This window comes from Aptenodytes forsteri, unplaced genomic scaffold (genome assembly GCF_000699145.1).
Source record: "Aptenodytes forsteri isolate BGI_AS27 unplaced genomic scaffold, ASM69914v1 Scaffold223, whole genome shotgun sequence".
Taxonomy (NCBI): Eukaryota; Metazoa; Chordata; class Aves; order Sphenisciformes; family Spheniscidae; genus Aptenodytes; species Aptenodytes forsteri.
This window is the reverse complement of record NW_008794742.1, coordinates 970,190-982,685: the sequence shown is the minus strand read 5'-3', so window position 1 is coordinate 982,685 and position 12,496 is coordinate 970,190.

The window sequence follows — 12,496 nt, the reverse complement described above, 5'->3', positions numbered from 1 at the left end:
GCGGCGGGGGGCTGCCCCGCGGAGAAGCGCCCGGGGCCGCCGTTTTGCTTTATCATTCTCGGCGTAAGGCGCTCCGGGGAGCTCACTCCAGCACGGGGGGAATGGCAAGGGTCTTATTATGGGGTGCCCTGCCGAGTGGTTTGATTTATTTCTTTTCTGTGGTCGGGTTTTCCAAAATGAGCAGCTTCTCTTAAGTCTGTGCCTCTCTCCTGTATGTATACCCGCGTTGCCTTGGAGTGGCGCGTCCGAGCCTGTGTGTCTTAGACCCTGGAAAAGGGATGCCGGAAAGACCAAGCGCAGAGCAGTTTTAAGGCTCGAAGTGCTTAAGGGGACACTGCCGGGTTCAGTTCAGCCTAGAGCATTGCGTGCGGTTAAACTAGCTGTTACACACCCCGAATGAACCGACTCTTTCGATAGTAGAAAGTGTCAAATGAAAAGCGTCGGGTTTTGGTCCAATAAGCGTCACCCTGCAGTGCATGAAACCGGAGCATCGCAGACTGTCAACCAGAAACTTAAACTGGCCACAAGCGAACTGAGACAAAACAAACTGGGTTTGTGGCCCAAAGGTGACAGGTCAAGTTAATGACCACTGTTTTGCACTCCTAAAAATTCTGTTCCCTAAAGTTTTCATAAGGTATATAGAAGAAATAAATCTGTTTCCAGCATACAATGGAGTTGGCAGAGTCCTATTAAAATAAATGCGGTTTTTAGTGTTGTGAATATGTTTGAAAACTCAAGGGATTATCAGTGATCATGGTGTTACTGTTTTTCTTTAATGCTGTAACGTGTACAGAGCTCTGTGTGACAGAGGATTTAAGCAGTGATTTCTGAAATCGGTTTATTTGCCAAAGACAAACAAAGTGCTCTGGGCTGCATGGTCTGTGAGCATGGGGCTGGATCTTGGGAAATCCTGATCATTGGTGTAGTCCTTGCACTTGCAAATAAACACCTTGAGTGTAGGGCTGTGATTTTACCTTCAGGTGAATTTCTCGTTGATGTTTGCAGGGATTTAGCCCTGGGTGAAGAGGAAGAGGCAGCGTTCACTATTGAAGTGCTGCTGTGTACCACTCACTCGTTGCTGCTCCCCTCTTTTCAGTGTTTTCACAAAGTGTGTCTTGGGACCAAGGTTCCTGCTTTCCAGCTTAATTTCTGTGAAAATGTGGACACTGGATGTCGTGACATTTTTTCAGTTCTTTCGCCCCTTTTTGCCACAGGAAAACTTGTGCTAGCAGGCAGGGAGCGACAACATTTGGGGTGTGTTATGCTGGGAAGACTCTTTGGTCCGAAGCTTGCTGTTCAGTCGTGCTCAGCATTGCATAACGCTGCTTCTTGTTGGGGAGAGCCATGTCTGGGCGGAGGGGCACCCCGTTCATCCTGCCTTGGTCAGCCCCCACACACTGCATAAGTGAGGCTTTAGCACATGCCAGAGTGTTACGGGCACTTGGCATCTCTCTACGGACAGCTGTGGCAGCTGGGTCAGGTCCATGCCTGGGCTCATGTCTGGATATGAGCAATAGGACAGTGGGTGAGTCTAGAGAGGCTCAGGCGGGCTGAGAGATTCACATTTATTTGCAATGGTGTAAGAATTTCCATGTTACAACATTCATTTTAGATAGCTCTCTAGATGTGTGGTTAACCTTAAGATCCTTATGCAATATGGATCCTAGAATAGGAAAAAATTCAGTATGTTTGTAAGGTTTGATCCTCCTTAGGAGTGGACCTGACGCTCTGTGTGGCCAACTTCTCTTTGGTGACTACTCAGTCCTGCAAAACTGAGATGTGAGTCTGACCTGCTCCCACAGAAGTCAATCACAGTCTGGTTAAGACAATCAGTGCCAAATTCAACATTAATGAAAAAACACTTTTAGGAGTCCTTTATCCTTCAAGGAAGTAAAATACACAAGTCCTGGTCTGCCAGCCCGGCACAGACATCCCGTCCCCTCCCAGGACACCCAGGGGGGCTCAGCAGTCCCAGGCTGCTGTTGGCCACACTGTGTTTCTGTTCAGTCTCAGCTCCTTCTGAACTCAGCAGAAGTTGTGGGCTCTTACCCCGCTGTAGGATCAAACCCTACAAAAGAAATCTGCCGAAAGTGATGGAAGAGTGTGCTGAGATCTTGCTGCCAGGCTTCAGAGCTTTTTCCTGCGACTGGAGAACGATGACCTGCTCGAGAGCAGAAGCAGTGCCGTGGGGAAGCAGCACCTAGGTTGATATCCAGAGTCTTTGTTCTTGCTTTCAAATGAATTGTCTTTTAACCTTTTTCCTTCTGAAAAGGAGTCTCTCTGATGTTGGAGGTGCTGCATGACACCGTGTAGTGCCATCCCAGCAGTCCTCCGGTGCTTCTTTTCACACTAAAACAGTTTACACTTTCCCTTGGGTAGGTGAGAGATTGCCAGCCTTTCCATAAAGTCTGCAGATTTGATGCTGTTTTAATTTTCAAGAAGAGTCCCATTTATCTTAATGACATGTTACAGTTTGTCTCAATCTTCTGAGTAACTTTGCAATAAATACCATGCAACCAAAATTAAGAGTAAGAAGGTTGCTATCATACAAAAAACCAGAGAATAAACAGCTGAGGGCCAAAAGGGATTGCAGCATGGGTGGATGTGATGAATTTCTTATAGATCCAAGCATTCAGAGGTGTTTAATGAAGAAATGATGCCAAGGACTCCAGTGCTGTGTATATCCCAGGGCTTAGGAGGAGGGAAGCTGCTGATGGAAGAGGGTTGCAACTTTCAGGACACGCTGAGGGTGTTGTGTGGGTGCAGGAAGGGGCTTTGCGAAGGTCTTCACAGAAGCTTTGGATGCGAGAACTTTTAGAAGGATGGTACAGACGGGATCTCGTTAAATCGTTCAGTGATGCCCATATGGCTGCAAAGGGGTCATGATCCTTTGTGTATCCCACTGTTACAATGTGCACATAAAGAAGGTTTGACGCAGTGCCTGTTGTAAACGCTCACTTTAGTTTAGGTGAGGTTAGATCTACTGAAATGATTCAATCTATTGAAATAATTCCATGAGAATGCATAAATGTGATCAGGGCCTACCAAACCCTAGGGACAAAGATGCAGGGGAGAAATTCCTGATGGCAATTTTAGCGTTCAGCTTTCACTGGCAGTGATTTATGGAAAGTGACATGAGATATTTTCCTTGCAATTCTTCCTCCTTCCTTGTTCTGCACAAGTGAGTTTGTCCAAGCCTATCCTTATAGCAAAGGGTCCTAAAGAAGCTGACTCTGTTTCCTTCAGCATCTGAAAATATTTATTCTCTGGCAGCTCTGCTAAACAGGAGATTTACATAACACCCGTGAAGTTCCCCTCTGCTAGGACACCAGGGTTCACAGACTTCTTGGCAATATGGCAATATCTTAATGGCATAGTTGGTAAGAGAAAATTGATTTTCACATGAAAAAATTCACCTCTGTAAAGCTAAACTCCTGCTAAACATTTTCAGTTAAAAAAAAAAAAAAAAAAGAAAAATCTGGTTTAAGCTTTGAGGTTTTTAATTTGGAAATGTCTCTTGGGGGTTGCAGGTCAGGCTACAATCTATCCCTACTCTTTTCTGAGCTAGTCTCCCTGTAGGTGTAACTGCTGTTCCTGTGATGTACTGAATTCTCCTTTGTGTTGAGCAGCGCAATATATTGCAGGAAATCCCTGTGGTTGTGCCTCGTGGGATGTGTACTTTGGCCAGGGAGACCGACTCGAGACCTGTTCGCCTCCACGAGCCATCCAAATGCTTTATTTATGGACAGAAGCATAAATGAATCAAATGAAAAATTGAAAACGAGTAAGATTTTGATTTTCCAGTTTGTTTTTAATTGTAAGCACGAAATTTTTGGTGGATAATGGACAGAGTCCAGAAAGGTAACAAAATACAGATCAAGTTTGCAGTTGCAATTTGTGGAAAATTTTCAACCTGACTTAAAGAAAAGAGAGGCTGAAGGAGAGGTAGCTAGGAGATATTCTTATTTTCATACCATCCTCTGAGACAACTGCAGCCTTTACTTTCATGGAAAAATAAGACTAGGAGAAGGCTTGGGATTAGATTTTCTTTTTTGGGAAAGCATGCGATATTGGCTACACTGTGCTGGTGTAGATCACCACGGCATACCTGCCTATGAGAGAGGGAAACCATGGGGAACAGTTGAAAACTCTTCCCTATTTGCTATGCGATTTTTCCTCAATACCACTTAATACCTGGAATAAAAAGAGGAGGCAGAGTCATGCGATCCATCAAATTGTCAGTATTTCTGGGAAGCACCAGTGAACACCTCTTGCATGACTGATTGTGGGCGGGTTGTTTGCGGAAAAGAGGGTTGAGGGACTCGGGGAACAGGTGGGACTTTCCATTATTTTCCTCTTTGCCCTTCAGGAGATGCTCCGTAGGATGTGCTGATGCACCAACCTGTGTCAGCCACCTGGGGTGAGATGGGAACAGGCTCGGGGTAGAAAGAAGGATAAACATGAATCCTTCCTTGGCCTGTTTGGCATGTGCTTGTCTTTAAGTGAGTCCCTGGAGCAGCAGAGCAAGCCTGGTCCATTAGTAAGTGCCCTTTGCTTATGTGTTCGCCAATATGAGTTCTGTTTTAATTATTTATGCTACTTCATCGTAATGCACAGATAAATATTCTGCAGTATACTTTGTAAAAAATAATGAAGTCTTAGTCATTGGAGACCTCACCGCACACCTCTGCTATTGCATCTCCATCGAGGCTTGTGGAGTCCGCCCTGGGTTTGCATGCGGTTTAGCGAGATGCGACTGCATCATCTCAGCTGCTGGGATCAGCTGGCATCGCAGGCGGTGGTCACCGGCTGCCGAAAGCTGGGGTTTGCTGGTAGGAATGAGAAGGGGCAGCAGAGCCTGGGGAAGCCACAGGCTGTATAATATGAGCGGCTTGCGATTCCCAACCGTAGCTTCGGAGTTGCTTCAGCAGCTCGTAGGTGCCCAGTGCTTGTTTAAGCACCCAAACTACCTCTGAAATTACAGACCTGGCCCTTTGGTGGCAATAGGTGTGTTTTCACCTACAGCCTCATATCTCCTTGCTAGGGCATTGGTGCCGACAGCGAGACCCACTCCCAGAGTGGGTACCCGTGGGTCGATTCGGTCAGCCTGTGCGGTCGGTGTTGCCATGGCTACGCTGCTAACTTGCCGAGTTTTGGTGCTGCTCATGCCTGCTCGATGGGTTCGCGGGAGCTGCAGGCGCACAGCTGCCTGTAGCACAGGCATGTGCCTCAGTGTCCCCCAAAACCCCTGGGGACGCAGATCCCTGAGCGTCCTTCTGCAAGTGCAATCCCCCGCTCACACCACGCAATGCAGCCTCATCTGGATGGGCGTCGAGATCCACCGCGGCCAGCGATGCATGAGGGAGGGTGTGACGTGCGGGCAAGCATCGGCGCGACTAGCGACAGCAAACACTCAGCAGCTGGTCTTTCGATGCTGTCAGCTTGGCCCAGGAATAAGCCCCTCAGAAAGAAGTCATAGCCCCTGGTGTAATTTCTGTAAAACTGAACAGTCCCAAATTTCATCATTTTGATGAGAGGTGATACAGCAAGGCCCCTCCAGCAGCCAGCAAATCATGTTTTTCTTCTCTTTTGAGACACTTAGTAGTGAAGAGTAGCACCATCTCAGTGCTACCCCGGCAGTCCTGGAGGCACCGTCAGCGGTAAAGCCCAGGACAAGACTTATCGCAGTATCTCCAGCACAGCAGTTGGGAGTCTGGTTGGAGTTACCACTCAGTTCGTAAAAGCCATCTCAGCTTCTTCTTGTGCCTTTCTCTGTTCCTCGCAGCGAACATCAGATCACCATGGGGCACAGCAGGGTCTGGGCACCTCTGGGTCAGCTGCCGGGCGGAGAGGCCACATGGGTTTTACTTCTTGTTTTAATCTGAGATGGAGATTAAGGAAACATTTCCAAAATGAGCAGGGAGAGACTTTCCACACCCATTTTTCTCATTTTGGTGCAGAATGTAGAAACATTCAAAACAAACTTAATGGAAAAAATAGTAACTAAAGACTATGCATATTAACAGCTGGATTAAAAAATCCTCACATACATATAATGCCAGTTATATACCATTGTATGCTTGAGTGTGTGTAAGTGAACATGCAGGTTGCCCTAGTAGTGCTTGCCTCTCCGAAACATCACACCAAAAGCTACTCCCCCAGCATCTTTCTGTTCTTTCTTGGGGGTTCCCTGTCTTCAAATATCACTTGATTAAATCCTCCTTATTCATAGCTTAGCCAATGTACAAACCTGTGCATGTATGTAGAGTGCAATTCTGTACTTGGTCAGTAAAAAGTCCGTTCCAGCATTGAGATGTATATGCAAGGTCAGGTGATGGAATGCGTATTCAAGGACAAGGTCTAGACTTAAGTAATTTGGATCTAATGTAACAGCTGTAAGAAGCTTTCCAAAAAAAATCAGTCAAGTGAGTGTTGAGATAATTTATATCTTGTTTAGAAACATAATAGATCGGTGACCTTAGTTATAGCTAGGCAGCTGGGTGGTTGGATACTGCTGTGATCAGCCTTGCATGGTATAAATAAATAATAATGTTAATTCTTGTATTTAATAATGCTATATTCCCTTCTTGTGCGTGGAACTTTATGGAAGGAGAGGAGCCATGGAGACATTACATCTGCTATTGCTTCTGGCAGATACTGTATTAAATGGGATAACTTAAATATTAATAGATTTGCAAGGAATATGGTCCACAAGAGCCGTTAAGTATATGCTGCCTTCTGTCTTAGGATGAAACTTAGCATTTTCTGCAGAGAGAGGGACATGCCCAGGGATATTTAGGTTCCTGGTAACCTACTTTGGAAAAAGGCACTCTGGGAGAACTTTCAGGCTAGAAATCTGTAAATTGCCTTCCTCAGCCTTAAGCGAGCAAACTACTTAAGAGCATGTTTAACTTGGAGCAAGTGAAAGGTCCCACTGATATCAGGAGGAACCTATCCAAGGTGACACTGAGGTGATCCAAAGCAGAAGAATGTGACTGAGATTTGGTGAAAAGCAGCACTAGGTATCATCATCTTCCTCTGCACAACCGACTTGCTGCTCTACTTGGGCCATGCGAGATCCTCCTAAGCTACAGTTCTCCACAGGATCTGTCACAGGCCTTCATCCGTCCCGTACCTTAATAGCCGCCTCTGGTTATAGTCACCAAGATAAAGCCTTGTCCTCCACAGAGGTGCTGCCTTTTGCTCATTTGTGTGGGTTTTAAAGAACATGTTGAAGTAGAGTTGCATATCTTCAACACTGCTAAATCTCAGTTTGGAGAGATGCTGAGACCCTGACATGAGAAGCATCCAGTGTCTCCTGAGGTGGCATGTGCTCTCACTCCCTTCTCCTACATGCATTAATATTGCCAAAGTCTTCCCTATTTTACTTTTTTGAGGTTGCTGGTACATGGTGGTGGAGCATTACAGGTCCACTGTATGGCAGCGGCAGTGTTTGGGCTGGCTGTTGTCTTTTGCTTCCTTTGACTTTACGTGCTTTATTTCATTTTATGGGTACTTGTATTGCGCTTGTCCTCCCTAATTTCAGAGTTGTTGCTGAGAGCTGTATGGATGTGTTTCACGTTCCTTTGCCAAGCTGTATTAGTTTGTGATTGTCATGTTGACTCTCCAGTGGTGTTTTCTGATTCAAGATGCTTTTCATATCTACTTTCTTCTGTCCTCACCGGTGTTTTGATCACCTTCCAGATTAGTACCTCATAATTTTGTTAACATTCAACTTAATTCTTTTTATAGATCATTAAGGAAGCACTAAGTAAGACCAGAAGTAAGAAAATCCATTCAGCATTTCACTAAATAACAACTTCCCCCCTTCCTGGTTAATATGATATCATTTGTTATGGCTTTATTTATAGTTCTGAAGCCAGTTTTTAATTTCATGTAGTTTCTCCTGGTCATCTGAATTAATACTAGAACTAAGATTTTATGAGACATTGCACCTATGTCAAAACAGCAAATATTTCCTAATTTCTTTTTGTTCAAACCTGATTGTTGGGCTATGTTTATTTATTTAGTTCAGTGATATGCATTTATTTGTTATCTTCCCATCTCAGATTTTTCATGCTTTTGACATGGTAGGCGTGTAGGTCGTATAACAAAATAACTCAACGTTCCTAGTGCCATCCACCACTAAAGTAGAGCTAAAGCAATGCTGAAAGCTTAAATGCCCTGATCCATTCAAGTTCTAGTTCTTATATGTTTTATAGGAGCCATTAGGTTTGGGTTATACCTAACTTCAGGTGAAGGACAGAGATGTTAATCCTAAACCCGAAGACTCTTTACAGGGCATTCCCCACTGACTGTAGATCCAGAGAGTCTAAAATTTTCTGTTTTCAGTGGGGATGGAGGAGAAGCAAGTACAGCTGTGGAGGGACTGATAGTGAAATCCCCAAAGCACACGGTGGGGAGCTGCCCACCAGGCTCTCAGCAGTGCAGCATCAGCTCTGCTTATCTTTGTTCCCCTCCTGCCTCTCCATGCACCGCTCAGAGTGTTTATGAGGAGGGATTACACCCAGAGGAGGGAATGTCAAGAGCAGCTGGTTGAAATTGCAGGGGAATTAATTTAGGAAGGTAATTACAAGAACTGGAATTTGCTCTTCTACCTTTGCTAACACTGCTGCTCTCGTGAGACGTGCTGGAAGCATTTCAGTGCACACAACTGGCTGAGGCTCCCTGATCAGACCTCAGACACCATCTGCGCAGTGGCACCAGATGCACAGGGCCACGGCTCAGGATCATCCTTGCACTGCAGATATGGCAGCAGCTTTTCGCATGCCTAGAGTAGTCATTAACTGTGTCCAGACTAATTGGCAAAGCTGTGCCGGGGTTGTTCCCAAGCAGCGTCACACACTGGCCAATAACACAACATTGCCGGATGACCCATGCCATGGTTTTAGTTTGAGACAACTAAATGACTGGGCATAGACCAAGTGTTGCTGCAGACCTGGGACCACTCCCAGTAGGAGTCTGCGTGTGGCTCCTGCTTTGGAGGCAAGTGAGGTCAGTGACACGGACACCGGTCATGCCAGCTGGCCTCATGGACAGAGAGCAGGACTAAGCATCTTTGGGTTACTAGAACAGGCATAATCATTATATGTGAGATCTTACCACTTTGAGGGTATCCTCCTGGGTCTATGCAAAAAACCACTTTGCTTTGGGATAAGACCCTTCACTTAGATAAAGACCCAAGAAATATTACCGCGCTGAAATAACATAGGATTCACCCTATGTGTGTGTCTAATAACACATTTTATTTTCTATACCCTTTCCTCTTCCTGTTCATGGGACTGTGTCAAGGCTTTTGCCTTTTCTGTTTCAACGCTCCTTGTGCTGATCAAACTCCCATGGAGGTTCAAATACTTCACCCCCACATCTTGGCACATTAACAAAAGAATAATTTTTTGTGGTGCTAATCCAGGAGGAAAAGCCCACTGATCATTCATTACCAAACCTTTTATCATTTGTGTAAAACACAGAAGAAGATATTGCTAGTTGCGTTGTTGCTGATATTTGGACATTTCTCCTGATTTTGTCTCACTCATTATTGTAGATGTTGCTTCATTACCTTGTCAGGTCCTGGGTGCAATGACACTGCGCGGAGGTGGGGTCTGGCAGTCGCATGCTTACGGCAGTTTCTGCATATGACATTATCACATAGTGCATTCTCTAATGCACTACTCTCTTCATTGCTAAATTACTTAAAACAACTGGATTTCCCTGGTTTTCCTCAGGGCTTGAGAGGCTGTCTCTCAACATTCACAATGGGATCCATCCATCTAGCGCCTTATCTGAGGTAGCTGTCTGGACTCCTTTTATAGCTGCTGAAGAAAAACAGGAAATAGAAATTTCTGGAGTGCAATTAATCTCATCCTAAAGATGATTCTAAAATAGGTAAGATTAATCACCCCTTGCAGTGCCTGAAACTTTTCACTGACTACAAAGGACACCTCAGGTGACTAACTTGAATTTAGGTATCTACACTGAAAACACCTGAGGGATGGAAAACGTTTTGCCTGACCTGAGAGGCAAGACTCAAAGCCACATTAAAATAACTAAATTTAGATATGTTCATGTCAGATTCTGTGTGTACAATAGGTATTTAAGTTCTCTTTATAGTCAGTGGAGATCTAGTCAATACAGTCAATAGATTTTATGGTGCAATTCATCCAACCAGATGTAGGGGTCTGCTTTACATGGAGATAAATCACAGCTTCAGCTCCATTGAGCAACTCTCCATTGTCTATAGCAGGAGCTGAGGTGACCTGATCTCTGGTAAATGTCTGCAGTAAAAGCCACTTTCAGACAGATGAGTCCTACCTCTAAAGGTAAGAGGAATATGACACTTATTATTACATAGGCTTTTACTAATATTAGGCTCAACATAAAATTCTAATTCCCTTTCCTCAAGAGCTGTGCATATGTGGCTGCTTATTATCCCAGGCTGTGACAGGCCTACAGTTATCCCTGACATTATGCCAAAGAAAAATATGACGGTGCAGTTGATGTCCTCAGTTTCATCATCCTACTGACGCTGCTGATTTCAGTACGTTTAAGATCTTTCCCTAGTTGGGAGTCTTGAGTTTACCTTTCCACCTTCTCTTTGTTCTCTGGTTTGCTATGGGGTCTATCTCCCTGAACCCTCCCATAAATTCACTTATGATTTATAATCATAGTTGCAGTTGATCTTGAGGTCGTGCTCAAACCCAGACTTAACTGCCTCTTGTACCGAGCTTCAAATCCAAGGACTGTGATTGACTCTGTTTTCCCTCCATCTTCTTGTGGCCATTCGGGATTTACCTGGGCACAGGAGTTACTGTGGTGGGAGTTTGCCAGCAGCAGTCCTGCTTCTTGCTATCCCTCAATTTGTGTCCATTTGCATTGCTCCCCTTCTGTCTCCACCACTCAGAATTAGCTTCCCAAATCAATGAACAGACAACACTGCTTTCTGGAAGGTGTCTTTTAGGGACCAAAAAACACTTTGTGAGTGCCTTGGACATTGACCTTATGAAGCCTGTAACAAATGTAGAAGGTCAATTTGAATGGCATGGGCTGAATGAGGGTGATTGTGATGGTCATTCATAGGCTTAGACTGTTTTTTATATGTACTCTAGTTTTCTCAGTAAAGCTGGAGACATTGTAGATAGGTAAGCACCATTCAGTATTTTAGAGGACATACTCACTTCCATACACCAGCTGAATCAGTAATCTAGCATAATTGAACCTAATACTGAAATCATCGGAGAACTGTGCAAAATTTGAGTTGAAATGCCCTGACATCAGGAAGCGCTTTGGGTGGTGGTGTATTTCTTTAACAGCTGCTAGTTTGTGTTTTGCTTATTTTTGCAGAAATACTGAGCCAGCAACCTCTTTTAGTCATGTCAGTGCAAATGTAGAATAAATCTATTAAAGTTAGAAGAACAATTGGATTTGGCTGCTGTACTGCAAGCTGTTCTGGACCCACTACAAAATCTTTTCATTTTTTATTGATATTCTGCTAGTGCCAGAGGCCGAGGTCAAGGTCCTGCACCTCTGGTGAGGTACTTCCCTGCCACAACAAACTTGCCCTCCCAGTAAGGTAAGACACCTTGAGGAATGGGGTAAATAGGAGAGATGGAGATCCCCTGGCAAGATAACAAGTGAGAACCAACCTGTCCCAGAGTTGCCAGTACTCACACCATGGTGTTGGCGCCTTGTTTCCTTCACACTGGGAGCTGGCTTATAAAAACATGGAGTCTTTCTTTCCCTCCCTGCTCCCCAAAGTGGAGAGAGGATTTTTCCTCCCTCATAAATGCAGTTATTTAGTTAACAAATACAGTGCAGATAAGCTGGGGAAGTTGAGCAAGGAAAGCACCATCTTTCTGCCCATTTCTTGGTGTAGGTCATGTCTGATGTTGGGGCTGTAGGAGGGAGTTGACAGCTGCAACCATAAAACCATTTAGTATGGAAGGGTTTAGAGGTCTCCAGTCCAATCTGCAGAGCAGGGCTAAGTTCAAAGTCAAATCAGGTTGCTCAGGGTTGTGTCCAGTTAAGTTTTGTGCATCTCCAAGATTTGAACTATATATTGTGAGCAATTTGGTTGCACTTCACAGAATATGTTGTTTTATGCATTTCTCATAACAGGCAGACTTCTAGGCCCAGAGTCATGGAGAGTCTTCTTCCACTCCATTCATTCCTGAATATGCATGGACAGAAGTGAGATGAAACACCTTGTGCTGGTTTTGGCTGATAGAGTTAAAATTTTCTTCACAGTAGCTAGTATGGGGCTATGTTTTGGATTTGTGCTGAAAACAGTGATGATAATACAGGGATGTTTTCGTTACTGCTGAGCAGTGCTGACACAGAGTCAAGGCCTTTTCTGCTTCTCACCCCACCCCACCAGCGAGGAGGCTGGGGGTGCACAAGAAGTTGGGAGGGGACACAATGGGACAGCTGACCCCAACTGACCAAAGGGATATTCCATACCATGTGACGTCATGCTCAG